This window comes from Lithobates pipiens, unplaced genomic scaffold (genome assembly GCF_037356315.1).
Source record: "Lithobates pipiens isolate NorthernLeopardFrog02 unplaced genomic scaffold, aLitPip1_a1.2 Scaffold_8, whole genome shotgun sequence".
NCBI classification, from domain to species: domain Eukaryota; kingdom Metazoa; phylum Chordata; class Amphibia; order Anura; family Ranidae; genus Lithobates; species Lithobates pipiens.
In genome coordinates this window covers 472,362,620-472,388,479 of record NW_027507903.1, presented here as the reverse complement: position 1 = coordinate 472,388,479, position 25,860 = coordinate 472,362,620, and the positions used below count along the sequence as shown (strand labels likewise).

General features: G+C 46.3%; 1 protein-coding gene across 5 annotated transcripts in view; it reads right to left on the bottom strand.

Annotated features, from left to right (window-relative positions):
* The window catches only part of PDE3A (phosphodiesterase 3A), a 307,110-nt gene that overhangs the window by 58,158 nt on the left and 223,092 nt on the right, over positions 1 to 25,860 (bottom strand). Inside the window, exon 1 of one of the 5 annotated variants that reach the window (XM_077468668.1) lies at positions 12,074 to 12,200. The exons of the other annotated variants lie outside the window; for them this stretch is intronic. The gene's annotated coding sequence lies outside the window, so the exon portion shown is untranslated. Of the gene's footprint in view, positions 1 to 12,073; positions 12,201 to 25,860 lie in introns of those variants that run through there. 5 annotated transcript variants of the gene reach the window in all.

The window sequence follows — 25,860 nt, the reverse complement described above, 5'->3', positions numbered from 1 at the left end:
CTGACAGCAGCACCGTGACATACAGCGCTGACAGCAGCACCGTGACATACAGCGCTGACAGCAGCACCGTGACATACAGCGCTGACAGCAGCACCGTGACATACAGCACTGACAGCAGCACCGTAAGCAGCCCCAGGAGGAAGTCAGCACAGCACAGGGATGGTGTGATCCCCTCATAATAAGAACCCCCAGGAGGAAGTCAGCACAGCACAGGGATAGTGTGATCCCTTCATAATAAGAACCCCCAGGAGGAAGTCAGCACAGCACAGGGATATCATAAGCAGCCCCAGTAGAAATATGACACCGCTCAACCTCTTCAAAGAGGAGGGTAGGGGCATATAGTACGGTGTGCTTTTTTGGGTCAAGGAAGTGAGCCAAATGAATTAAGAAGGTCTGTGTGCTTGATTAAAAAAATAGTTTATAGACATATACATGGTCTACTGGTCACATGTGTTGAATTCCTCCGAGATCCATGCCTCATTCATTTTTAGAAATGTGAGGTAGTTAACACTGTGGTGAGCTAGGCGAGTACGCTTATCGGTCACAATCCCCCCTGCTGCGCTGAACGTCCTTTCGGACAGGACACTGGATGAGGGGCAAGCCAACAGTTCGATTGCAAATTGGGCAAGCTCTGGCCAGAGGTCAAGCCTGCCCACCCAGTAGTCTAGGGGTTCATCACTCCTCAGAGCGTCCACATCGGCCGTTAACCCAATGTAGTCGGACACCTGACGGTCTAGGCGTTCCCTGATGCTGGATCCGGATGACACCTGTCGATGGGTCGGCTGAAAGAATGACCTCATATCCGAAGTCACCAACACATCTTCAAACCGGCCTCTTCTTGCAGGCGCTGTTGGATTGGTACCCGCAAATCCTTCTCTGGGAGTGGGAATTGCTCCTCTGCCAGCGCACGCAAAAGCAGAATGCAGCATTTCTCGAAGCAAGGCCTGGAAGTGCTGCATTCTGACAGCCCTCTGCGACGGCGGTAACATTTCCGCCATTTTGTGTTTGTACCGGGGGTCTAAGTACGTTGCCACCCAGTACTGGTCCTTGACCCTCATGCTTTTTATACGGGGGTCCCTATTAAAACACTGGAGCATGAAGGCCCCCATTTGCACTAAAGTGGAAGCGGTGTGGTGGCCTGGCTCCTGCTCATCATCCAGGATAATGTCGTCCTCTTCATTCTCCTCTCCCCATCCTCGCACAACAGGGATCCCAGAAAGGTTTAAAGCATGCTCTTCTTGCTCCTGCTCATCCGCCCCGGCACCATCCTCCTCTGACTCCTCATCAGACTCCTGTTGTTGACTTGTCTCAGATAGAGTAGCCCCCCCTGGGAATTCATCCAGCATTGCGACTTCCTCATCTTCCCGCTCCTGCTCCTCCACAGCCTGATCAATGACACGACGCAATGCACGCTCCAGAAAGAAGGCATAAGGTACCATGTCACTGATGGCGCCATGGCTGCGACTGACCAGTTTGGTGATCTCCTCAAATGGCCGCAGAAGTCTGCATGTGTCGCGCATGAGCAGCCACTGGCGCGGTGAAAAAAAACCCAGCTCCCCAGAACCGTTTCTTTCGCAGAGTTCATACAGGTAGACGTTAACTGCACGTTTCTGCTGGAGCAGCCTATCAAGCATATAGAAGGTTGAGTTCCATCGCGTCGGGCAATCGCAAATAAGACGTCTGACCGGCAGATGGTGTCGCCGCTGAATGTCAGCAAGGCGAGCCATGGCCGTGTAAGATCTTCTGAAATGGGCCGAGATTTTCCTTGCCTGCCGCAAGATGTCCTGGACCCCAGGGTATTTGACAAGGAATCGCTGCACGACCAAGTTTAAGACGTGTGCCATGCACGGCACGTGCGTGATTTTGCCCTGTTTCAATGCGCTAAGCAGATTGGCACCGTTGTCACACACCACTTTACCAACTGTCAAATTGAGCGGTGTTAGCCACTCATCTGCCTGTGAACGCAAAGCTGAAAGGAGTGCCGGGCCAGTGTGGCTCTTTGCTTCCAGGCACAACAGACGCAGCACGGCATGGCAACGTCTCACCTGGCATGTGGAATAGGTTCTGGGGAGCTTGGGCGGTGCAGTGGAAGAGACGCTAGCAGCGGAAAAGGAGGAGGCAGCTGAGGAGGAGAGGGAGGAGGATGGAGTAGGAGGAGGAGAAGAAGAGTCAGGCCTGCATGCAATCCGTGGCGGTAAAACCAAATCTACACGGGTGCCACGGGTTACATGCTTGACGGCCGTCAGAAGGTTCACCCAGTGGGCAGTAAAACTGATATACCTTCCCTGCCCGTGTTTGCTAGACCACGTGTCTGTGGTCAGATGTATCTTGGCACCGACACTGTGTGCCAGAGATACATTCACTTGCCGCTGAACATGGCCATATAGCTCTGGGATGCCCTTCTCTGAGAAATACTTCCTTCCTGGGACCTTCCATTGTGGTGTTCCAATGGCCACAAATTTGCGAAAGGCCTCCGAGTCCACCAGTTTATATGGCAGTAGTTGGCGGGCTATGAGTTCTGACAAGCCAGCCGCCAACCGTTGGGCAAGAGGGTTATCCGGCATCATCATTTTTTTACGCTCAAACATTAGGCCCACGGAAGCCTGCCTTTTTGCAGAAAAATGTGAGCTTGGCGTGATGGAAGGTGGAGTGGAGGACAATTGTGAGGAGAGAGGAGAAGGAGAAGTAGAAGACGAGGCTGGACGGTGAGAGCCTGCAGTGTGGCTTTGTGTGTTCCGTTGCTCCCACTGGGCTCGGTGATGGCTGCTCATGTGCCTTCTTAAGGCGGTCGTCCCTAGGTGAGTATTGGGCTTACCGCGACTAACGCGTTGACTGCAAAGATTGCAGATGGCAACGCTATTGTCAGCAGCGGACACGTTAAAAAAAGCCCACACTGCGGAGCCATGTGCCGGTGTCCTGGGAGCGCCAGATGTGACCGTACATGGTCGATGACTCGCTCCTGATACATTTGCAGTCTGCTTTGTCCCTGCTGTGCAATGTAAGTCATTGCTGCTTCTCCTCCCTATCTGCTGGTCCATATCTCCCTCTGAACTCCCCTCCTCTTCCTCTCTTGTGGGCACCCACGTGACATCACTAGACACGTCATCATCAACGTCACCTTCCCCACCGCTATAAGTAGAGATCTCGGAGTAGGCAGCAACACCGGGGACCAACCTCCTCCTTGGGCTGATCTGGGTACTGGCGTCAGACTGCTGAGTAGCGCTTGTTGCTACCTCCTCTTCCTGATCCAATACCAAGAGTGGCTGCGCATCAGAAATGTCCTCTTGATATGGATCGGAAAATAATTCCAGTGACTCAAGCGGAAGGTATGTGGTGGTGGTGGTGGTGGTCGTGTTGTTGGTGGTAGTGTCTTTGGGGGTGCACATAGCAGAGAGTGAAGAAGAGGGTGCAGATCGAGAGGATGAGGAGGGTGCAGAAGAGTAAGGCTGAGCGAGCCACTCAACCAAGTCTGGTGCATCCTTTAAAGTAATTGAACGCACCTTCTGCAACTTCCCACTTTGGCTCAAGCCTGTTGCTCCTGCCCTACCCCTACCACCCCTGCGGAAGGGCCTGCCTCTTCCTCTGCATGTCATTTTTTAAATGACCCTGTGACAAAACTCTTAGTCCCTATACCGCTGAAGGACTGCTGCAGTATAGGTGAGCGGTCAGCAGTGGTGCACGTCAACCCTATCTATTGTGGACCTATAGCGGTCCTTACAGAACAGCAGACTGTACCGCACTCAAGCCTATGTACCGTAGCACCCTATACCAAGTTACCAGTCCTTATAAGAACTTTTGTGGACCAAGCAGGTTGTGTATTAGTGTTTAGCAGACTGTACGTCAGTCCCTATACCGCTGAAGGACTGCTGCAGTATAGGGCAGCGGTCAGCAGTGGTGCACGTCAACCCTATCTATTGTGGACCGATAGCGGTCCTTACAGAACAGCAGACTGTACCGCACTCAAGCCTATGTACCGTAGCACCCTATACCAAGTTACCAGTCCTTATAAGAACTTTTGTGGACCAAGCAGGTTGTGTATTAGTGTTTAGCAGACTGTACGTCAGTCCCTATACCGCTGAAGGACTGCTGCAGTATAGGGCAGCGGTCAGCAGTGGTGCACGTCAACCCTATCTATTGTGGACCGATAGCGGTCCTTACAGAACAGCAGACTGTACCGCACTCAAGCCTATGTACCGTAGCACCCTATACCAAGTTACCAGTCCTTATAAGAACTTTTGTGGAACAAGCAGGTTGTGTATTAGTGTTTAGCAGACTGTACGTCAGTCCCTATACCGCTGAAGGACTGCTGCAGTATAGGTGAGCGGTCAGCAGTGGTGCACGTCAACCCTATCTATTGTGGACCGATAGCGGTCCTTACAGAACAGCAGACTGTACCGCACTCAAGCCTATGTACCGTAGCACCCTATACCAAGTTACCAGTCCTTATAAGAACTTTTGTGGAACAAGCAGGTTGTGTGTTAGTGATTAGCAGACTGTACGTCAGTCCCTATACCGCTGAAGGACTGCTGCAGTATAGGTGAGCGGTCAGCAGTGGTGCACGTCAACCCTATCTATTGTGGACCGATAGCGGTCCTTACAGAACAGCAGACTGTACCGCACTCAAGCCTATGTACCGTAGCACCCTATACCAAGTTACCAGTCCTTATAAGAACTTTTGTGGAACAAGCAGGTTGTGTATTAGTGTTTAGCAGACTGTACGTCAGTCCCTATACCGCTGAAGGACTGCTGCAGTATAGGTGAGCGGTCAGCAGTGGTGCACGTCAACCCTATCTATTGTGGACCGATAGCGGTCCTTACAGAACAGCAGACTGTACCGCACTCAAGCCTATGTACCGTAGCACCCTATACCAAGTTACCAGTCCTTATAAGAACTTTTGTGGAACAAGCAGGTTGTGTATTAGTGTTTAGCAGACTGTACGTCAGTCCCTATACCGCTGAAGGACTGCTGCAGTATAGGTGAGCGGTCAGCAGTGGTGCACGTCAACCCTATCTATTGTGGACCGATAGCGGTCCTTACAGAACAGCAGACTGTACCGCACTCAAGCCTATGTACCGTAGCACCCTATACCAAGTTACCAGTCCTTATAAGAACTTTTGTGGACCAAGCAGGTTGTGTATTAGTTTTTAGCAGACTGTACGTCAGTCCCTATACCGCTGAAGGACTGCTGCAGTATAGGGCAGCGGTCAGCAGTGGTGCACGTCAACCCTATCTATTGTGGACCGATAGCGGTCCTTACAGAACAGCAGACTGTACCGCACTCAAGCCTATGTACCGTAGCACCCTATACCAAGTTACCAGTCCTTATAAGAACTTTTGTGGAACAAGCAGGTTGTGTGTTAGTGATTAGCAGACTGTACGTCAGTCCCTATACCGCTGAAGGACTGCTGCAGTATAGGGCAGCGGTCAGCAGTGGTGCACGTCAACCCTATCTATTGTGGACCGATAGCGGTCCTTACAGAACAGCAGACTGTACCGCACTCAAGCCTATGTACCGTAGCACCCTATACCAAGTTACCAGTCCTTATAAGAACTTTTGTGGACCAAGCAGGTTGTGTATTAGTGTTTAGCAGACTGTACGTCAGTCCCTATACCGCTGAAGGACTGCTGCAGTATAGGGCAGCGGTCAGCAGTGGTGCACGTCAACCCTATCTATTGTGGACCGATAGCGGTCCTTACAGAACAGCAGACTGTACCGCACTCAAGCCTATGTACCGTAGCACCCTATACCAAGTTACCAGTCCTTATAAGAACTTTTGTGGAACAAGCAGGTTGTGTGTTAGTGATTAGCAGACTGTACGTCAGTCCCTATACCGCTGAAGGACTGCTGCAGTATAGGTGAGCGGTCAGCAGTGGTGCACGTCAACCCTATCTATTGTGGACCGATAGCGGTCCTTACAGAACAGCAGACTGTACCGCACTCAAGCCTATGTACCGTAGCACCCTATACCAAGTTACCAGTCCTTATAAGAACTTTTGTGGACCAAGCAGGTTGTGTATTAGTGTTTAGCAGACTGTACGTCAGTCCCTATACCGCTGAAGGACTGCTGCAGTATAGGGCAGCGGTCAGCAGTGGTGCACGTCAACCCTATCTATTGTGGACCGATAGCGGTCCTTACAGAACAGCAGACTGTACCGCACTCAAGCCTATGTACCGTAGCACCCTATACCAAGTTACCAGTCCTTATAAGAACTTTTGTGGAACAAGCAGGTTGTGTATTAGTGTTTAGCAGACTGTACGTCAGTCCCTATACCGCTGAAGGACTGCTGCAGTATAGGTGAGCGGTCAGCAGTGGTGCACGTCAACCCTATCTATTGTGGACCGATAGCGGTCCTTACAGAACAGCAGACTGTACCGCACTCAAGCCTATGTACCGTAGCACCCTATACCAAGTTACCAGTCCTTATAAGAACTTTTGTGGAACAAGCAGGTTGTGTGTTAGTGATTAGCAGACTGTACGTCAGTCCCTATACCGCTGAAGGACTGCTGCAGTATAGGTGAGCGGTCAGCAGTGGTGCACGTCAACCCTATCTATTGTGGACCGATAGCGGTCCTTACAGAACAGCAGACTGTACCGCACTCAAGCCTATGTACCGTAGCACCCTATACCAAGTTACCAGTCCTTATAAGAACTTTTGTGGAACAAGCAGGTTGTGTATTAGTGTTTAGCAGACTGTACGTCAGTCCCTATACCGCTGAAGGACTGCTGCAGTATAGGTGAGCGGTCAGCAGTGGTGCACGTCAACCCTATCTATTGTGGACCGATAGCGGTCCTTACAGAACAGCAGACTGTACCGCACTCAAGCCTATGTACCGTAGCACCCTATACCAAGTTACCAGTCCTTATAAGAACTTTTGTGGACCAAGCAGGTTGTGTATTAGTTTTTAGCAGACTGTACGTCAGTCCCTATACCGCTGAAGGACTGCTGCAGTATAGGGCAGCGGTCAGCAGTGGTGCACGTCAACCCTATCTATTGTGGACCGATAGCGGTCCTTACAGAACAGCAGACTGTACCGCACTCAAGCCTATGTACCGTAGCACCCTATACCAAGTTACCAGTCCTTATAAGAACTTTTGTGGAACAAGCAGGTTGTGTGTTAGTGATTAGCAGACTGTACGTCAGTCCCTATACCGCTGAAGGACTGCTGCAGTATAGGGCAGCGGTCAGCAGTGGTGCACGTCAACCCTATCTATTGTGGACCGATAGCGGTCCTTACAGAACAGCAGACTGTACCGCACTCAAGCCTATGTACCGTAGCACCCTATACCAAGTTACCAGTCCTTATAAGAACTTTTGTGGAACAAGTGAGTTGTGAATGTTTAGCAGACTGCAGCAGAAGGGCAGCAGTCAAGTATAATATCCTTTCTATATTTGGAAGAAAGAATATTATACATGTACAAGCCTATTACTGTACCACTGATACCAGTCCTGAAAAGAACCTTTGTGGAACTAATAATAACAGCAAGTCTTTAAAATTACCCTCACTGCCTGACAACACTGCTTCCTTCCTGTCCCTATACAAATTGGCAAAAAAAGAGAACGATTAGTGGTTACTGGAACAGCTCTTTTGTGGACCTTGATAGTAACAGCTAATGATGATGATGATGATGATGATGATGAAAGACTAATCTGGCTGTCCCTGTAGCATACACCGTCCTTTCCCTTTCTCTAAACTAACAAAAGACACTCAGGCTGCTGCAAGAATCAGCAGCACAGCAAACCTATCAACACCTAACACCTATACCAGTCCTGAAAAGAACTTTTGTGTACCAAATAGCTAGTGGTTTATCTCTCCCTACTCCACACAGGAACCTGTCCCTATCTTAACAGAAGAAAGAATGTAAAATGGCCACCGGATCGGGTGTATTTATAGGTTAGGGGGAATGTACAAGTGTCCATGTGCTGTCATGTCTCAATTGGCTGTCCTGTATCACATGATAAACGTGTCACCAAAGGTTAAAGTTCTTGTATACATTAAACACGTAAGTCCGCCGCGGCGAACGACGGAAAAAGGCGTTCGAACGTGCGGACCGCGAATGTCGGAAATTCGCCGCGAAACGACCGCCGGGCGAACCGTTCGGCCATCACTATTACCAAGCAATTGAACAGGTATACCTAATAAAGTGGCCGGTGAGTGTAAATGTTCATTGGTACTCTCATAGAATGGAATGATAGGTTACACCTCGTCCTGGTGTTCAGCTTCCAAACAAGACGTACACCTGAGACCTCTGCTTTTATCAGATCCCATTTGCTGTCAAATTTCTGCAGCTCTGAAGAAGCTGGGTTGCAATCAAAGGGGGTAAGTGCCAGTTGGCTTTCTGTCTGGGTGCATCTGGAATCAAAGGCAGATGGCCAGTCCGATCCAGTCTAAACAGGAAACATTACATTGCGGGAGGCCAGCGCCTTTTGGTACGGTAAATGGCTCATCCAGACCTGATCCTAGACACGACAATCACACACTGCCCCCACAATGAGGTCTCACTTCTCTTGTTGCACTCTCCAAAACAAAGACATATCTGCCAAATTGACCTGGTTGTTTTCTGTACTGATTTCCCTAACGGAGTGGCTAAGAGGTGGAAGAGGCTGATGAATAGTATCCACACATAAATGATAAGCTATTTCTTAAAGGATTGAATGAACACTTTACACAAATTCTGAGATTTAAGGAATGCCAGTTGTCCAACATCGCTGGGACAGGTCTACAGCTTTCACCATCCCTGTACCTCCAGCAGGTGGTGCCGTCCTCCCTCCAATTCTGCTGTCTGAAGTTGAACATTTTCTGCGATTTGCCATGTGGATGGAGCAGACTCTGAAGTCGGAAAGTTGTGTTTTTCCTTTGGGGCCTTTCCCCTGTTCATGGCGGATATAATTCTCACCTGTGATAACATCTCAAAGCGGGAATCGCCCAGGAGAAGCTCTCAGGCCGAGCAGCATGGACATGAAACAATTAATAGTGCAGGGAATCTGATATCCTGCTAAGCTTTTCTCATATACAGCTTAGGAGGAACTCCACCCCTGTAAATCGCTATTCTGGAACAGTCCTGTCAGTTGGAAGCTTTGACTTTGATTGGCTAGATGCTTGCCAGTGATTGACACGGTAGTGAAGCCTGCATAAGTATGACAGAACTGGCACCATTAAATAGAAATTCATCCTTGGAGACCTTATAATTCCATCTTTGCAGGTTCATAAGAGAATAGTAATGGAGCCAGAACCCCAGTACCAGTAGGTCACCTGTTGTCTATGACCTGCTATACAATAGGACTATTCAAACCTTCTGTGTGATGAGTCCCCCATTATGTCTTCAGCTCTCAGCACCTGATTTGAAACTTAGAGCTGACTTGTGAGTAACTAGCCCCCCCCCCCCCTCAAATTACCAGATTAATATATATATATATATATATATATATATATATATGAATGCACTTTTTTGCAGATACAAGTATACATACCCTACATTGGCTCCTGAAGAGTGGAAAGAACCCACGAAACGCGTAGAGCCCCTTTTTTTACAATGCTACGCTATTACTACCATCTGACCATACTTACTTTTACAATCATGATTTATTGTGGACTTTTTATATCACTTTGAGAGGTCTAGATTACCAACCGACACCACCCACACCACAGTGGTGCAGCGTTATGTATGTATATATTTGTACCATGTGTCACTAATGAGCAATATTATTTATTCACTGTATTTTGATATGACTCAACATGTGTATATGTACCAATAAACGTTGATTTCTTTTTATTACCGTATAACTGCGTGCTTCATTTAAAGTCCCAAATGTCCCCTCTCTTTTGCAACCTTCTGTTTGAGGAGTGAGCACTTTGTCCAAAATTTGAACCAATCAGTTCGGGTTCTGTTTCATGTGATCAGTATCAAAGCCAATCATAATGTTTGTTTACAATGCAGTTGTCAACGAGCCTTACAAAGGCAGCACAGTGACAGCTAAAGTCAGGAGGGCTACAACTGTCACAGTGCAACACAGTGTGTAAAAAAAAAAAAAATAGCTGAAATTGTAAAAAAATACATAAATAAAAATATTACAATCAGTTTAATATAATAAAAAAACAAGCAGGATGTTTATTAAAAAAATAAGTAAAAGCCTTACACGTCCATAAAAAAAAAAAAAAAACAATATCAAAAGTATTTTGATGGCAAATTAGTCACAGTACCTAATGCATACCGATACTGCTAAATCTGATCTGGGCTTCTAGAGTTCAATAAGCTCTGGTCATGAACAGTTAGGATAAAGAGAACAACATTCCAAAGCTCCAGAAATAGGAAGTTACCCTGATGATGTCATAATAAGGACTTTAGTACATACCGACCCAAGAATTTTAGCTCTAAAAAGCCCCACAGATAAACAAAGGTTTGGTTGTCATAATTCTCAGCACAACTCCAGATGGATGTAATTCTAGTGCTGCTAAAATAAGGGGCTAAAATGTTTGTCCCAGGGCAAACAAAGTCAATATACTTTTTAGCAATGGAGGCTAATAATTGTTCATGGATTTTAGCCTATATAGCTTTTCTAAAGAGTCCCAGCCATTTTACCACTTGGAATTGTTTTACAATTCCAAGTGGTAAAAAAAAAAAGAAAAAAAATAAGTAAAACGTTATCACTACTGCAGAAATCTTTCACATTAAAAAAGAAACTGCCTTTCACCCTTTAATTTTAAAATTCTATAAATTGTAACACACACACGCAAGGGCACAGCAGGCATGAAGACCTGGGAACTCAGAACATAGATGGTGGAAGCCCTCATATTGGGCACAGCTGGTGTGGAGAGCTGAAAACTTAACGCAGTGATGGTGGGAGCCCCCCCATATTGGGCACAGCAGGCATGGAAACCCAGGAACTCAGCACAAGGATGGTGAAGGATAATGGGCACAGCAGGTGTGGAAATGCAGGAAATCAGCAAAAGGATGGTGGAAGCCCTTCATAATGGGCACTGCAGGTTTGGAGACCCAGAAACTCAGCACAAGGGTGTTTGGAGTCCCTCATAATGGGAACAGTAGGTGTGGAAACCCAGGAACTCAGCACAAGAATGGGGGAAGCCCCCCATATTGGGCACAGTAGGTGTGGAAACTCAGGATTTCAGCACAAGGATGGGGGGAGCTCTTGGTAATCGGCACAACAGGTGTGGAGACCCAGGAACTCAGCACAAGGATGAGGAGAGCCCCTCATAATGGGCACAGCAGGTTTGGAAACCCAGGAACTCAGCACAAGGCTGGAGGGAGCGCCTGGTAATGGGCACAGCAGATGTGGAGACACAGTAACTCAGCACAAGGATGAGGGAAGACCCTCATAATGTGCACAGCATGTGTGGAAACTCAGCACAAGGATCGGCGGAGCCCCTCATATTGGGCATAGCAGGATGGGGGGAGCTCATGGTAATGGGCACAACAGGTGCGGAAACCCAGGAACTCACTGTAAGTATGGGGGGAGCTCCTGGTAATGGGCACAGCAGGTGTGGAGACCCAGGAACTCAGCACACGGATGAGGGGAGCACCTCATAATGGGCACAGCAGGCGTGGAAACCCAGGAATTCCGCACAGGGATGGGGGGAGCCTATCATATTAGGCACAGCAGATGTGCAAAGCTGGGAAGTCAGCACAAAGATGGGGGATCCCCTCATATTGGGCACAGCAGATGTGCAAAGCTGGGATCTCAGCACAGGGGTGGTGGGAACCACTCATAATGGTCACAGCAGGTGTAGAGACCTGGGAACTCAGTGCAGAGATGGTGAGAGCCCTTCATAGTGGGCATAGCGTGTGCTCTGGGTGGGGACCGGGACACAGAGTGCATATGGATAAGACTTGGACAAACCACAGATAGGACAGACAGGACATGGAAAAGACCATAGAGAGGACATGGATAAGATATGGACAAACCATACATAGGGTATAGACAAGACTGAACATGGATAGGACTAGGACAAAGAATGGACAGGACACAGAGAGAACAAGTATAGCACACAGGCAAGGAACAGACAGGACTATGGGACATGGGGCTGGGAAGGGACAAGTAGACGGAAATAAGTACCTGACAAGCACATTCCTCTTGGTTTTTAATTTTTTCTTCCAGCAGGGATCAGCTTAGAAATAAACAGACAAACCATCCTTGCTGGTAACGCTGCGCCATATAATACAGAACCAGATAAGTCGTCACCTCACCCTGTTACCAGGTCCTGGGACTGCAGAGCTGAACAACGGAGTCCTTCCATCACCCCTCCCTGATATAAGTGACAATTGTGGGAACACGGTGTTCAGAAGGTGACGGGACATCAAACACTGCGCACAGATCTGGACTGCCTGACGTGATTTGTGCCCCTCACCTGCTTCCTCTTTTCTGCTCAGATGATGACATGTTTATCACAATTTAGATTTTATAGACTCATTTATGAATCTCTGGAGAGAGGGAAGTGCAGGGCAGACAGTAAATCTCCAAGGAGAGGTGACTATCTCCCACCTGAACATGGGGGACACCCTACCTGAGACAACCCTGTACAGTACATGGTCCTCCATGGAAAACTCTCATATGACCAACGTTCTGTATGCCAGACAGTGCAACTGGTACCTATGCTGAATGTCTGCCACCCACACAATCCATCGCTTCCTATCAACCTCAGTGAATGCATAAGCTGATATAGAGGGAGAGAAACAGTAAAGTACAGTCACTGTGGAGCACTGCAAGAGAGCAGGCCTGCCTCATACAGCTCCAAAACTCTCTATCTATTCTAATTATAAACTGTACATTAAAGGATCAAAGCTGCACATCACTGCAAATCCACTAATGGAGAAGTGTGTCTCAGCCTGGGCTCTGGCCAGGCCATGCCTCCAACATGTCCCCCCCAAGCTAAAGCGTTTGTTACCCCAACACTTCATATTCCTTATATGTGCTTGCTGTACCATCTACGTGTAAGAGAATGTATCCTATTCTCGTTGTATTGCCTCCTTTATGTGAAATGCCTGGTGTTGCTGCCAGTCCCTCTGATTTCCTATTAATAACTGACCACACTAAGCAGGAGAACACATCGTGGTCAGTTCTCTAGCTATGCTGGGAACTCAGTGTGCTCTCCTCCAATGATCAGACTTGTCCTGACACGCCCCTGCTGCACAGCTAATCACTGGCAAGCCCAGTCAGCCAATCAGGGGAGAGAAGGGGCAGGGCCAGGTCTGGGCTCCGTGTCTGAATGGATACATGGAGATCTGACCCGGCTTGGGTGACCCGTGTAGGAAGCTGCTGGCTGAGAGGCACTCAAGGTAGGGAGAGGCTAGGAGAGAGGAGGAGGATTGGGGCTGCTCTGTGCAAAACCAACTGCACAGAGTAGGTAAGTATAACATGTTTGTTATTTAAAAAACAAAACAAACAAACAAAAAAAAAGCCTTTACAATCACTTTAATATGTGAATTTTTACATCAAAGTATTTTTTTTTTTCTTAAAGGGGTTGTAAAGCTTCATTTTTTATTTTCTAAATAGGTTCCTTTAAACTAGTGCATTGTTGGTTCACTTACCTTTTCCTTCGATTTCCCTTCTAAATGTTTTTTTTCTTTGTCTGAATTTCTCACTTCCTGTTACTCCTCAGTAAACTTCACACCATCATCCGAGCCAGAACAGCTTACTGAGGAGGAACAGGAAGTGAGAAATTGAGACAGAAGAAAACAAAGAAAAAAAACATTTAGAAGGGAAACCGAAGGAAAAGGTAAAGCCCCATACACACTATCAGTTTTTTCCTTCAGGTTTACCAAAACCATGTAGCGCAAGGGCCTGCCTGATTGCATACAAATTGAAACTCCTAAGGTTTGACCTCATATTATATGGTTTTGGTAAATCTGAAGGAAAAACTCAGCAGAAAAACTGATAGTGTGTATGGGGCTTAAGTGAACCAACAATGCACTAGCTTAAAGGAACCTATTTAGAAAATAAAAAATGAACCTTTACAACCCATTTAAGGCCTCATGCACACGAGACGCAGTTAAACGCGCGTTCAGATGCAGTTGGACAGTTTTTTCAACTGCACCTGAACTCATTCAATGTTATCCTATGTGTCCATGCACACAGTCTCGTTTTTTTCCGTTTATATGCAGTTGCGTTTAATCTCGTTTTTCCAGAAGCAAAAAAATGCGTTCAGAAACAAAAATTTCTGCGTTTCAGACGCAAAACGCGGCTAAACGTGGCACCCGCGTTTAGCCGCGTTTGCGTTTATATGCGTTTTTAAAGGTGACCTTTTTTTTTACATTAAAAATCTCAAAAATGATTGCAAATGATGAAAAACCATTAGAAAAATATTTTAAACAATTGCAATTGCAAGTGGACAATCCACAACTTGTGGCAAGTGACGTGGCAAGTGGACAATCCACAACTTGTGGCAAGTGACATGGCAGGTGGCAAGTGATGTGGCAAGTGGACAATCCACAACTTGTGGCAAGTGACGTGGCAGGTGAAGTGGCAAGTGACGTGGAAAGTGGACAATCCACAACTTGTGGCAGGTGACGTGGCAAGTGACCTGGCAGGTGACGCGGCAAGTGACTTGGCAGGTGACGTGGCAAGTGGAAAATCAACAACTTGTGGCAGGTGACTGGCATGTGACGTGGCAAGTGGACAATCCATAACTTGTGGCAGGTGACGTGGCAAGTGACGTGGCAAGTGGACAATCCACTTGTGGCAGGGGACGTGGCAAGTGACGTGGCAAGTGGACAATCCACAACTTGTGTCAGGTGACGTGGCAAGTGGACAATCCACAACTTGTGGCAGGTGATGGGGCAAGTGATGTGGCAAGTGGACAATCCACTTGTGGCAGGGGATGTGGCAAGTGACGTGGCGAGTGGACAATCCACAACTTGTGGCAGGTGATGTGGCAAGTGATGTGGCAAGTGGACAATCCACTTGTGGCAGGGGACGTGGCAAGGGACGTGGCAAGTGGACAATCCACAACTTGTGGCAGGTGATGTGGCTGGTGACGTGGCAAGTGGACAATCCACATCTTGTGGCAGGTGACGTGGAAAGTGGTGTGGCAAGTGGACAATCCACAACTTGTGGCAGGTGATGTGGCTGGTGACGTGGTAAGTGGACAATCCACAACTTGTGGCAGATGGCATGGCAGGTGACGTGGAAAGTGGACAATCCACATCTTGTGGCAAGTGACGTGGCAGGTGATGTGGCAAGTGACGTGGCAAGTGGACAATCCACAACTTGTGGCAGGTGACGTGGCAGGTGATGTGGCAAGTGACGTGGCAGGTGACGTGGAAAGTGGTGTGGCAAGTGGACAATCCACAACTTGTGGCAGGTGATGTGGCAAGTGACGTGGCAGGTGATGTGGCAAGTCACGTGGCAAGTGGACAATCCACAACTTGTGGCAGGTGATGTGGCTGGTGACGTGGCAAGTGGACAATCCACAGCTTGTGGCAGGTGGCATGGCAGATGACGTGGAAAGTGGACAATCCACATCTCGTGGCAAGTGACGTGGCAGGTGATGTGGCAAGTGACGTGGCAAGTGGACAATCCACAATTTGTGGCAGGTGACGTGGCAGGTGATGTGGCAAGTGGACAATCCCCAACTTGTGGCAAGTGACGTGGCAAGTGGACAATCCACAACTTGTGGCAGGTGCCGTGGCAAGTGACACGGCAAATGCAAGTGTACAACTGCTCTCTATGCTGCTGCTGCTCACTCTGATCAAAATAGCAGAAATAGTTAAAAAAAATGCTTTGAGAGCTTGGGGAGGGTCTACATGATGTTATCTTTATAAACGCGTTTAAACGCAAACGCGTCTAAACGCGGCATGCAAACGCGGCAAAACGCGCATTTCTAAACGCGCGTTTCAGCTTTTTTTTAACAGAGGTTTCATCTGCGTCTCGTGTGCATGAGGCCTAAGCTGAGATGATATCATCCATCTAGTGCAGGTAGGAGGAAGCATTTCCTTGGTCTCCTCCTCCCAGTGATCAGAGTGCAACATTGTAACTTTGCAAGAAGTCATAAGGTGAGAGGCTACAACAGAGGCTGATCTGTGTCAGACATTTGTGAAGACATCCAAGAACTGCACAGGTTCCGGGATTTATGTGAGTGTGTCATGTTTGAGCTGATATCTCAGTGCAGGAAGCAGATGGTGACCCTGGATGATGGCAACACAAAGATGGAGCCAACCTTCTGGAGGAAAAGGGCAGATGAACACAGCCTGACCCATGGGGCTACTGCTGAAATACACCACTGTGCTGCCTCCTATGCCTTTTCATTAACTTACAGCGGTATTAATCAAAACATTTACAGCGGTATTAAGCAAACATTTATTCTTGCTTACAATGATCAGCTTTTATTTATTCATGTAAAATCTTTATCCCCAAAGAGAAAAAAAAAACTGTAACTGGACTGTGTGAGCTGGAGCATGGCTTCAGTTTGTTAGTGTATCCAAATCTGCTAGAACATCTAACATTACCCTCCTGTCCATAGGTGCCATTGTGCTCCTTCATTTAGAGCAGGGATATGCAATTAGTGGACCTCCAGCTATTGCAAAAATACAAGTCCCATCATGCATCTGCCTCGGGGTGTAATGCTTGTGGCTGTCAGAGTCTTGCTATGCCTCATGGGACTTGTAGTTCTGCAACAGCTGGAGGTGACGGGAGATAACTTACTGGCCAGATCACTAGGTGACAACACAGGTAAAAAAAGCCTAAAAAAAAAGAAAACAAATGCAGCCATCCTATCTATAGATTGATAAGCTGTAATATATTACATTTTTGTTTTTTGGTTTAATGCCGCTTCATTCCTTTATGATTAGGCTGCCACCCTGTGGTCGTTTTTTTACTGACGCTCAGTTTTCTGTGCATCCTCCCTCTTATATGATGGAACTTCCTTCCCACCTCATTGTGAGTTCCTGGATTGTTCCTGCAAGCTGCACACTGAGGCTCATTCCTTTTTATTTATTTATCTATTACAGTTTCTTATATAGCGCTGTCAGTTTACGCAGTGCTTTACATTTACACTCACCGCCACCCACTTTATTAGGTATGCCTTACTAGTACTGGGATGGGCCCTCTTTTGCCTTCAGAACTGCCTTCATTCTTCATGATAGATTCAACAAGGTGTGGGAAAGAGTCCTCAGAGATTTTGGTCCATAGTGACATGATAACATAACTCAGTTGCTGCAGATTTGTTGGCTGCACATTCATGATGGGAATCTCCCGTTCCACCACATCCCAAAGGTGCTCTGTTGGATGAGATCTGGTGACTGTGGAGGCCATTGGAGTACAGTGACCTCATTGTCCTGGTCAAGAAACCAGCGGTGAGATGATTTGAGCTTTGTGACATGGTGCATTATCCTGCTGGAAGGAGCCATCAGAAGATGGTACACTGTAGTCATAAAGGGATGGACATGGTCAGTAACAATACTCAGGTAGGTCGTGGGGTTTAAAAAATGCTCAATTGGTAGTAAGGGGCCCAAAGTGTTCCAAGAAAATATCCCCCACACCATTACACCACCATTAACAGCCTGAACCATTGATACAAGGCAGGATGGATCCATGCTTTCATGTTGTTTACTCCAAATTCTGACCCGACCATCTGAATGTCACAACTGAAATTGAGACTCCTCAGACCAGGCAATGTTTTTCCAATCTTCTATTGTCCAAATCTGGTGATCCTGTGTGAATTGTAGCCTCCGTTTCCTGTTCTTAGCTGACAGGAGTGGCACCCGGTGTGGTCTTCTGCTGCCGTAGCCCATCTGCTTCAAGGATTGATGTGTTGTGCATTCAGAGATGGTATTCTGCATACCTTGGTTGTAATAATTGGTTATTTGAGTTACTGTTGCCTTTCTATTATCTCAAACCAGTCTGCCCATTCTCCTCTGACCTCTCCAACAAGGCATTTTCCTCCACACAACTACCACTCGCTGGATATTTTCCCTTTTACGGACCATTCAACCATGCCACATTCAAAGTCACTTAAATCTTTTTTTTCTTCCACATTCTAATGCTCGGTTTGAACTTCAGCAAGTCGTCTTCACCATGTCTGGATGCCTAAATGCATTGAGTTGCTGCCATGTGATTGGCTGATTAGCAAGCAATTGAACAGGTGTACCTAATAAAGTGGCCAAGGAGCGTATATTGTAGAGTTACATCAGTCCCTGCCCTCAAGGAGCTTACAATCTAAGATCCCCGACTCACATTCATACATATTAGGTTGAATGTAGACAGAAGCCAAGTCGCATACTAAAAATGCACCATATAGTGCCTCAGCACTTCAGCATGCAGTATGGATAGTCCTGGATGCCAAGTGTTTGGTGAGTTCCGCTGTCTGATTGTCTGTTATATTTAGGCCAGGAATAGAGGTCTCCAGAAGGGCTAAGTCACTATCACAACTGGAATCAGAATACAAACAACTATACCTGTCATCACTGCAGACATCTGCTGCATCAATTGTACATTTATCAAATTTATCCAGCTGATTCCAGCCGTCCTTCTCCCAGCAGTACTCGGGATTTCAGTATCCTCGGACAGCTCTGATACATCCCACACACACTGCTGATACCTCATATTTTCACAGACAAAGGGGAGATTGTACAATCAGCATCATTGTGATGTGTGTGCTAAGTTTAAGACAGATGAGCAAACGTTTTAACTAAATAGGTGAATCTATGACTAGCTTAATCTGGCCTGCCAGGCCATTTCATGTGGTCCTCACACCTCTCCTGCAGCTGCAACATCCCCCTCATCTCTGCCCCCATTTTGTCTCAGCAGTCAGCAGCAGAGAGAAGGACAGAACTCCTGCTCCAGGTCCTGTGCCTCTTTATGCAGCCACCGCACCCCCTTGTCTCCACCTCCTCTGGCCTCAGCATTCAGCAGCAGAGAGGAGGCCAAAACTCCTCCTCCAGATCCTGTGCCTCTTTGTGCAGCTACAGCACCCTCTTGTCTCCACCTCCTCTGGTCTCAGCATTCAGCAGCAGATAGGAGGACAAAACTCCTCCTCCAGATCCTGTGCCTCTTTGTGCAGCCACAACACCCCCTTGTCTCCACCTCCTCTGGTCTCAGCATTCAGCAGCAGAGAGGAGGACCAAACTCCTCCTCCAGATCCTGTGCCTCTTAGTGCAGCCACAGCACCCCTTTGTCTCCACCTCCTCTGGTCTCAACATTCAGCAGCAGAGAGGAGGACAGAACTCCTCCTCCAGATCCTGTGCCTCTTTGTGCAGCCACAGCACCCCCTTGTCTCCACCTCCTCTGGTCTCAACATTCTGAAGCAGAGAGGAGGACAGAACTCCTCCTCCAGATCCTGTGCCTCTTTGTGCAGCTACAGCACCTTCTTGTCTCCACCTCCTCTGGTCACAGCATTCAGCAGCAGAGAGGAGAGAACTCCTCCTCCAGATCCGGTGCCTCTCTGTGCAGGTACAGCACCCTCTAGTCTCCACCTCCTCTGGTCTCAGCATTCAGCAGACTCTGACAACTGACTCCAGCCCTCCTCTGATCCTCCTCCGGACCCTGCAATTTCTGCTCCCCAGCTCCACCCCCAGCTTCTTCCTGGAAGCAGCACATGTGATATGAAGGAGGGTGGGGGACTCTTGTCTTCTGATGGTGGGGGGGATCGTGACATCTAATGTAAGGGGGAGGATGTTCTGAACATCTATTCTTAGATACAACTGGCCCTATGAGGTCGCTCATAATGCTGATGCGGCCCACAATGACATTGAGTCTGACGCCCCTGAACTTGAGGATTCGCTCCTACCCCAGGCCCCATACAACTTGTGTGGGCTGCTATGGCTATTGTTCCCCCACTGCTGATGCACATACAATGTAATACTGCACTAATAATGGGGACAATTGCTTAGATTGTCACTACAATTATTTATGCTGGGACACAAAATGTAACCTTGACCCACCCACTGCTAACACACAACCATCTTCAGCGACATCTAGCAATATGACTGATACAAAATAACACAGCAATACACCTCTTCTCCATCCTGATACTATACAATCCACAATAATGATGGCCTCCAGAACAAGGACATTGGATATAGTTGCATATCCAGAATCAGAACCGATGCAATGTAACCCTGATCTGCACAATAACAATACAAAACAACAATGTAACCCTTCCAGTACAATCACACTGGATGCAGCTTTGATAATCAAATGAGGTGACAAAACCTCTAGAAATTAGTCTCTATTGATTTCAATTGAGAAATACATACAGAATAGGAACAGATACTGAGAATGACACCCAGCATACAGGACAAGAGAAGTAGTACTGTGCAGAGTCCATACATACAGAATAGGAACAGATACTGAGAATTACACCCAGCATACAGGACAAGAGAAGTGGTACTTTGCAGAGTTCATACATACAGAATAAGGACAGATATTGAGAATTACACCCAGCATACAGAACATGAGAAGTGGTACTGTGCAGTGTCCATACATACAGAATAAGAACAGATACTGAGAATGACACCCGGCATACAGAACAAGAGAAGTGGCAATGTGCAGAGTCCATACATACAGAATAAGGACAGATACTGAGAATTATACCCAGCATACAGGACAAGAGAAGTGGCACTGTGCAAAGTCCATACATACAGAATAAGGTCAGATAGCAGCAGGTACCATAATTGGGTATTTTCTGGGTACTATGACCCCCTTCCCTCAGGCCAGGTGACTCTGGGCTGCTGCCTTAAATCACCTTCCTCCTCTCAGGAAAAACATTTTTCCAGTCTATTAATAAATTCCTGACTCTATGTAGAGTAAGCCTGGGTTTTCATTAATGATCCGTGTGCGTTTCTCAAACTGCATTCAAACGCACTGCCCTTGCGATCTGCAGTAGTGCAATCTTAACAGCACCACAAACACAGTGTGTTTGTCCGCACCAGATCCGATGGTACAAAAGTACCAGGCAATGAGGTTGCAGTGTGGTTCAAACATTGCTGCATACGTGACTTTGGTGCGATGCAGTGTGAATTGAGCCTATTCAAAAGGAATGAGCTCAAATCACACCACACTGAATTGCATGTGAATTGAACAGCAGTGCAGTGCCATTTCCTGTGCGATTCACATGTGGTTCATAGTGTGAACAGAGGCAGGATCATTCTGGAGAAAAGCTCCACCTTTTACCAACAAAAAGCACAGTCCACTTGCTTTGCCTAGGCTGAGATGATGTAATCAGTCTGCTGCAGGCAGGAGGAAGCATTTCCCCAGTCTCCTCCCCCCTCAGTGATCAGACTGCCACATTACACCTTTGTAGCAAGTCAGAAAGTTAGAGGCTGCAGCGGGGGGCTGATCAGGCACCAGGATTTATATGATTATGTTTTCTCTGAGCCAGTATCTCAGTTCAGGAAGATGATGGTGATCCTGGATGATAGATAAACAAAGATGGTGCCGTCCTTCAGGAGAGAAAAGCAGAGATAAGGCATTGTCAGGGGCAGTACTGTGATCACATAGGGGTCAATTCACTAAGACCCCCTTTCCCTTTTACAGCGAGCCGCCCAAAGCGTCGGCAGTAAAACGCCGCTATTTTTAGTAGCATTTTACCATTGGATTTGCGACACATTTCAGCCACTAGCGGGGCGCTTTTACCCCCCCCGCTAGTGGCTGAGAAAGGGTTAAAACCGCCCGCAATGCACCGCACGGCGGTATAGCCGTGTTGCCCCATTGATTTCAATGGGGAGCAGCGGTGGAGGAGCGCTCCAAAGAAGCTGCTGGCAGGACTTTTCCTGAAGCCCTACCAGCGCACTGCTCCAGTGTGGAGCAGCTGTTTGAGGGCGGATTGCAGGTGCTATTTTTAACGCTATAGGGTCTGCAAAATGCCCTCAGTATGAAAGGGGTCTTAGCCCTTGTACACACGGTCGGAAATTCCGACAACAAAATCTGTCGGACTTTGTCCGAAACTGGTGTTGCATACACACGGTCGGACAAAGTTGTCAGAAAATCCGATCGTTCGTAACGTGATGACGTAATTTCGTTACGACTGGACTACGTTAAGGCTAGTAGCCAATAGCTTTGGTCTAGGAATTTGATCTGGGCATGTGTGGTACTTTGTCCGATCGTAATTCTCTACAAACGATCGGATCATGTTGTCGGAAAATTTTATATCCAGCTCTAAAACTTTGTCGGTCGGATATTCCGACGGAAACAGTCCCCCCCCCCCCCCCCCCCATGCATACCATCTGTTGCATGTATAGAACATGATGCAGCAAAAATGACATTTCTAAAGAAAAAAATAATGCATGAAATTACATTTAAATTGCCAGCAATACAATACCATTGCCGGCAATAGTAAAATGTAAAAAAAAAAAATGGAGTGGGAACCTCCCCAAAATTCATACCAGACCCATATCCAAGCACACAACCTGGCAGGCCAGAAAGGGAGGGGGGCGAGCGAGTCCTATAGCTGTCTATAGTTCTACTTTCATTTTTCATTTTGCGGTAAATACCACATAATCGTTATTTTTTTTTTATGAATTGGACTTAATTTACCGCCTGCAATAATTTATGCAAAAGAGTCACGTGACTGCGTTATCACATGTGGTAAACGTTACTGAATTGTCCCATTAGAGAGGTAATAAAAACTTTACAGAGCATGAAAAATCTATTTGATGAAAGGTCCTCAGATTTGGAATATTTCCTTTTTCTCGGATTTATTACATTGAGAAAAACAAAAAGTTTAATAACCAGAAATGATATAACCTCTGCTGAAGCGCTATAAACCTTTATGCTGAAAAACAAATAACAGTTCCCTTTCACTCCATTTTCTGTTCCTTTTATTAACAATAACAAGATAATCGCCAAAACTTCCCTAGGAATCCGAAATCGACACCCGCTGCTTCCTGCGCTCGGCTGCCGTACAGAAGGGAAGGAAAAACATTGTTCTTCAGACTGTATTTAAATAAGCTGAAAGCTGACCGAGCCGGCTTGTGTCTGGGGGATCAGCTGCCTGCTGCGGCTCCCACTTATTTATATGTAGATGTGCCCCCACTTATATATATGTAGATGTAGCACCACTTATATATATGTACATGTGCCCCCACTTATATATATATGTACCACCACTTATATATATGTAGATGTGCCACCACTTATATATATGTAGATGTGCCCCCACTTATATATATGTAGATGTACCAGCACTTATATATATGTAGATGTGCCCCCATTTATATATATGTGCCCTCACTTATATATATGTAGATGTACCACCACTTATATATATGTAGATGTGCCACCACTTATATATATGTAGATGTGCCCCCATTTATATATATGTGCCCTCACTTATATATATGTAGATGTACCACCACTTATATATATGTAGATGTACCACCACTTATATATATGTAGATGTGCCCCCACTTATATATATGTAGATTTGCCCCCATTTATATATATGTAGATGTGCCACCACTTATATATATGTACAGTGGTGTGAAAAAGTGTTTGCCCCCTTCCTCATTTCCTGTTCCTTTGCATGTTTGTCACACTTAAGTGTTTCGGAACATCAAACCAATTTAAACAATAGTCAAGGACAACACAAGTAAACACAAAATGCAATTTGTAAATGAAGGTGTTTATTATTAAAGGTGAAAAAAAATCCAAACCATCATGGCCCTGTGTGAAAAAGTGATTGCCCCCTAAACCTAATAACTGGTTGGGCCACCCTTAGTAGCAACAACTGCAACCAAGCATTTGCGATAACGTGCAATGAGGCTTTTACAGCGTCCTGGAGGAATTTTGGCCCACTCATCTTTGCAGAATTGTCCTAATTCAGTTACATTAGAGGGTTTTCGAGCATGAACGGCCTTTTTAAGGTCATACCACAACATCTCAATAGGATTCAGGTCAGGACTTTGGCTAGGCCACTCCAAAGTCTTCATTTTGTTTTTCTTCAGCCATTCGGTGGTGGACTTGCTGGTGTGTTTAGGATCATTGTCCTGCTGCAGAACCCAAGTTCGTTTCAGCTTGAGTACACGAACAGATGGTCGGACATTCTCCTTCAGGATCTCTTGGTAGACAGCAGAATTCATAGTTCCTTTTATCACGGCAAGTCTTCCAGGTCCTGAAGCAGCAAAACAGCCCCAGACCATCACACTACCACCACCATATTTTACTGTTGGTATAATGTTCTTTTTATGAAATGCAGTGTTCCTTCTACGCCAGATATACTTGGACACACACCTTCCAAAGAGTTCCACTTTTGTCTCATCGGTCCACAGAATGTTGTCCCAAAAGTCTTGGGGATCATCAAGATGTGTTGTGGAGAAATTGAGACGAGCTTTGATGTTCTTTTTGCTCAGCAGTGGTTTTCTCCTTGGAACTCTGCCATGCAGGCCATTTTTGCCCAGTCTTTTCCTGATGGTGGAGGCATGAACGCTGACCTTAACTGAGGCAAGTGAGGCCTGCAGTTCCTTGGACGTTGTTGTGGGGTCTTTTGTGACCTCTTGGATGAGTCGTCGCTGCGCTCTTGGGGTAATTTTGGGCGGCCGGCCACTCCTGGGAAGGTTCACCACTGTTCCATGTCTTCGCCATTTGTGGATAATGACTCTCACTGTGGTTCGCTGGATTCCCAAAGCTTTGGAAATGGCTTTATAACCCTTTCCAGACTGATAGATCTCAATTACTTTCTTTCTCAATTGTTCCTGAATTTCTTTGGGTCTCGGCATGATGTGTAGCTTTTAAGGATCTTCTGGTGGACCTTACTGTGTCAAGCAGCTCCTATTTAAGTGATGCCTTGATTGTGAACAGGTGTGGCAATAATCAGGCCTGGGTGTGGCTAGAGAAATTGAACTCAGGTGTGGACAACCACAGTTATAGTATGTTTTAACAAGGGGGGCAATCACTTTTTCACACAGGGCCATGATGGTTTGGATTTTTTTTCACCTTTAATAATAAACACCTTCATTTACAAATTGCATTTTGTGTTTACTTGTGTTGTCCTTGACTATTGTTTAAATTGGTTTGATGTTCCGAAACACTTAAGTGTGACAAACATGCAAAGGAACAGGAAATGAGGAAGGGGGCAAACACTTTTTCACACCACTGTAGATGTACCACCACTTATATATATGTAGATGTGCCCCCATTTATATATATGTCCCCTCACTTATATATATGTAGATGTAGCACCACTTATATATATGTAGATGTGCCCCCACTTATATATATATGTACCACCACTTATATATTTGTAGATGTGCCCCACTTATATATATGTAGATGTGCCCCCACTTATATATATATGTACCACCACTTATATATATGTAGATGTGCCCCCACTTATATATATGTAGATGTGCCCCCATTTATATATATGTAGATGTGCCACCACTTATATATATGTAGATTTGCCCCCATTTATATATATGTAGATGTGCCACCACTTATATATATGTAGATGTGCCCCCACTTATATATCTGTAGATGTACCACCACTTATATATATGTAGATGTGCCCCCATTTATATATATGTAGATGTGCCACCACTTATATATATATATATGTAGATGTGCCCCCACTTATATATATGTAGATGTACCACCACTTATATATATGTAGATGTGCACCCACCTATTTAAATGTAGATGTGCCCCCACTTATATACATGTAGATGTGCCCCCACTTATATATATTTAGATGTGCACCCACCTATTTATATGTAGATGTGACCCACTTAATAATATGTGGATGTGCCCCCATGTATCAATATGTAGATGTGCCCCCACTTAATAATATGTAGACGTGCCCCCACTTATTAATATTTAGATGTGCCCTACTTATTAATATGTTGACGTGCCCCCACTTATTAATATGTAGATCTGCCCGCACTTATTTGTCGTATACAGACTGCGCACAGCCC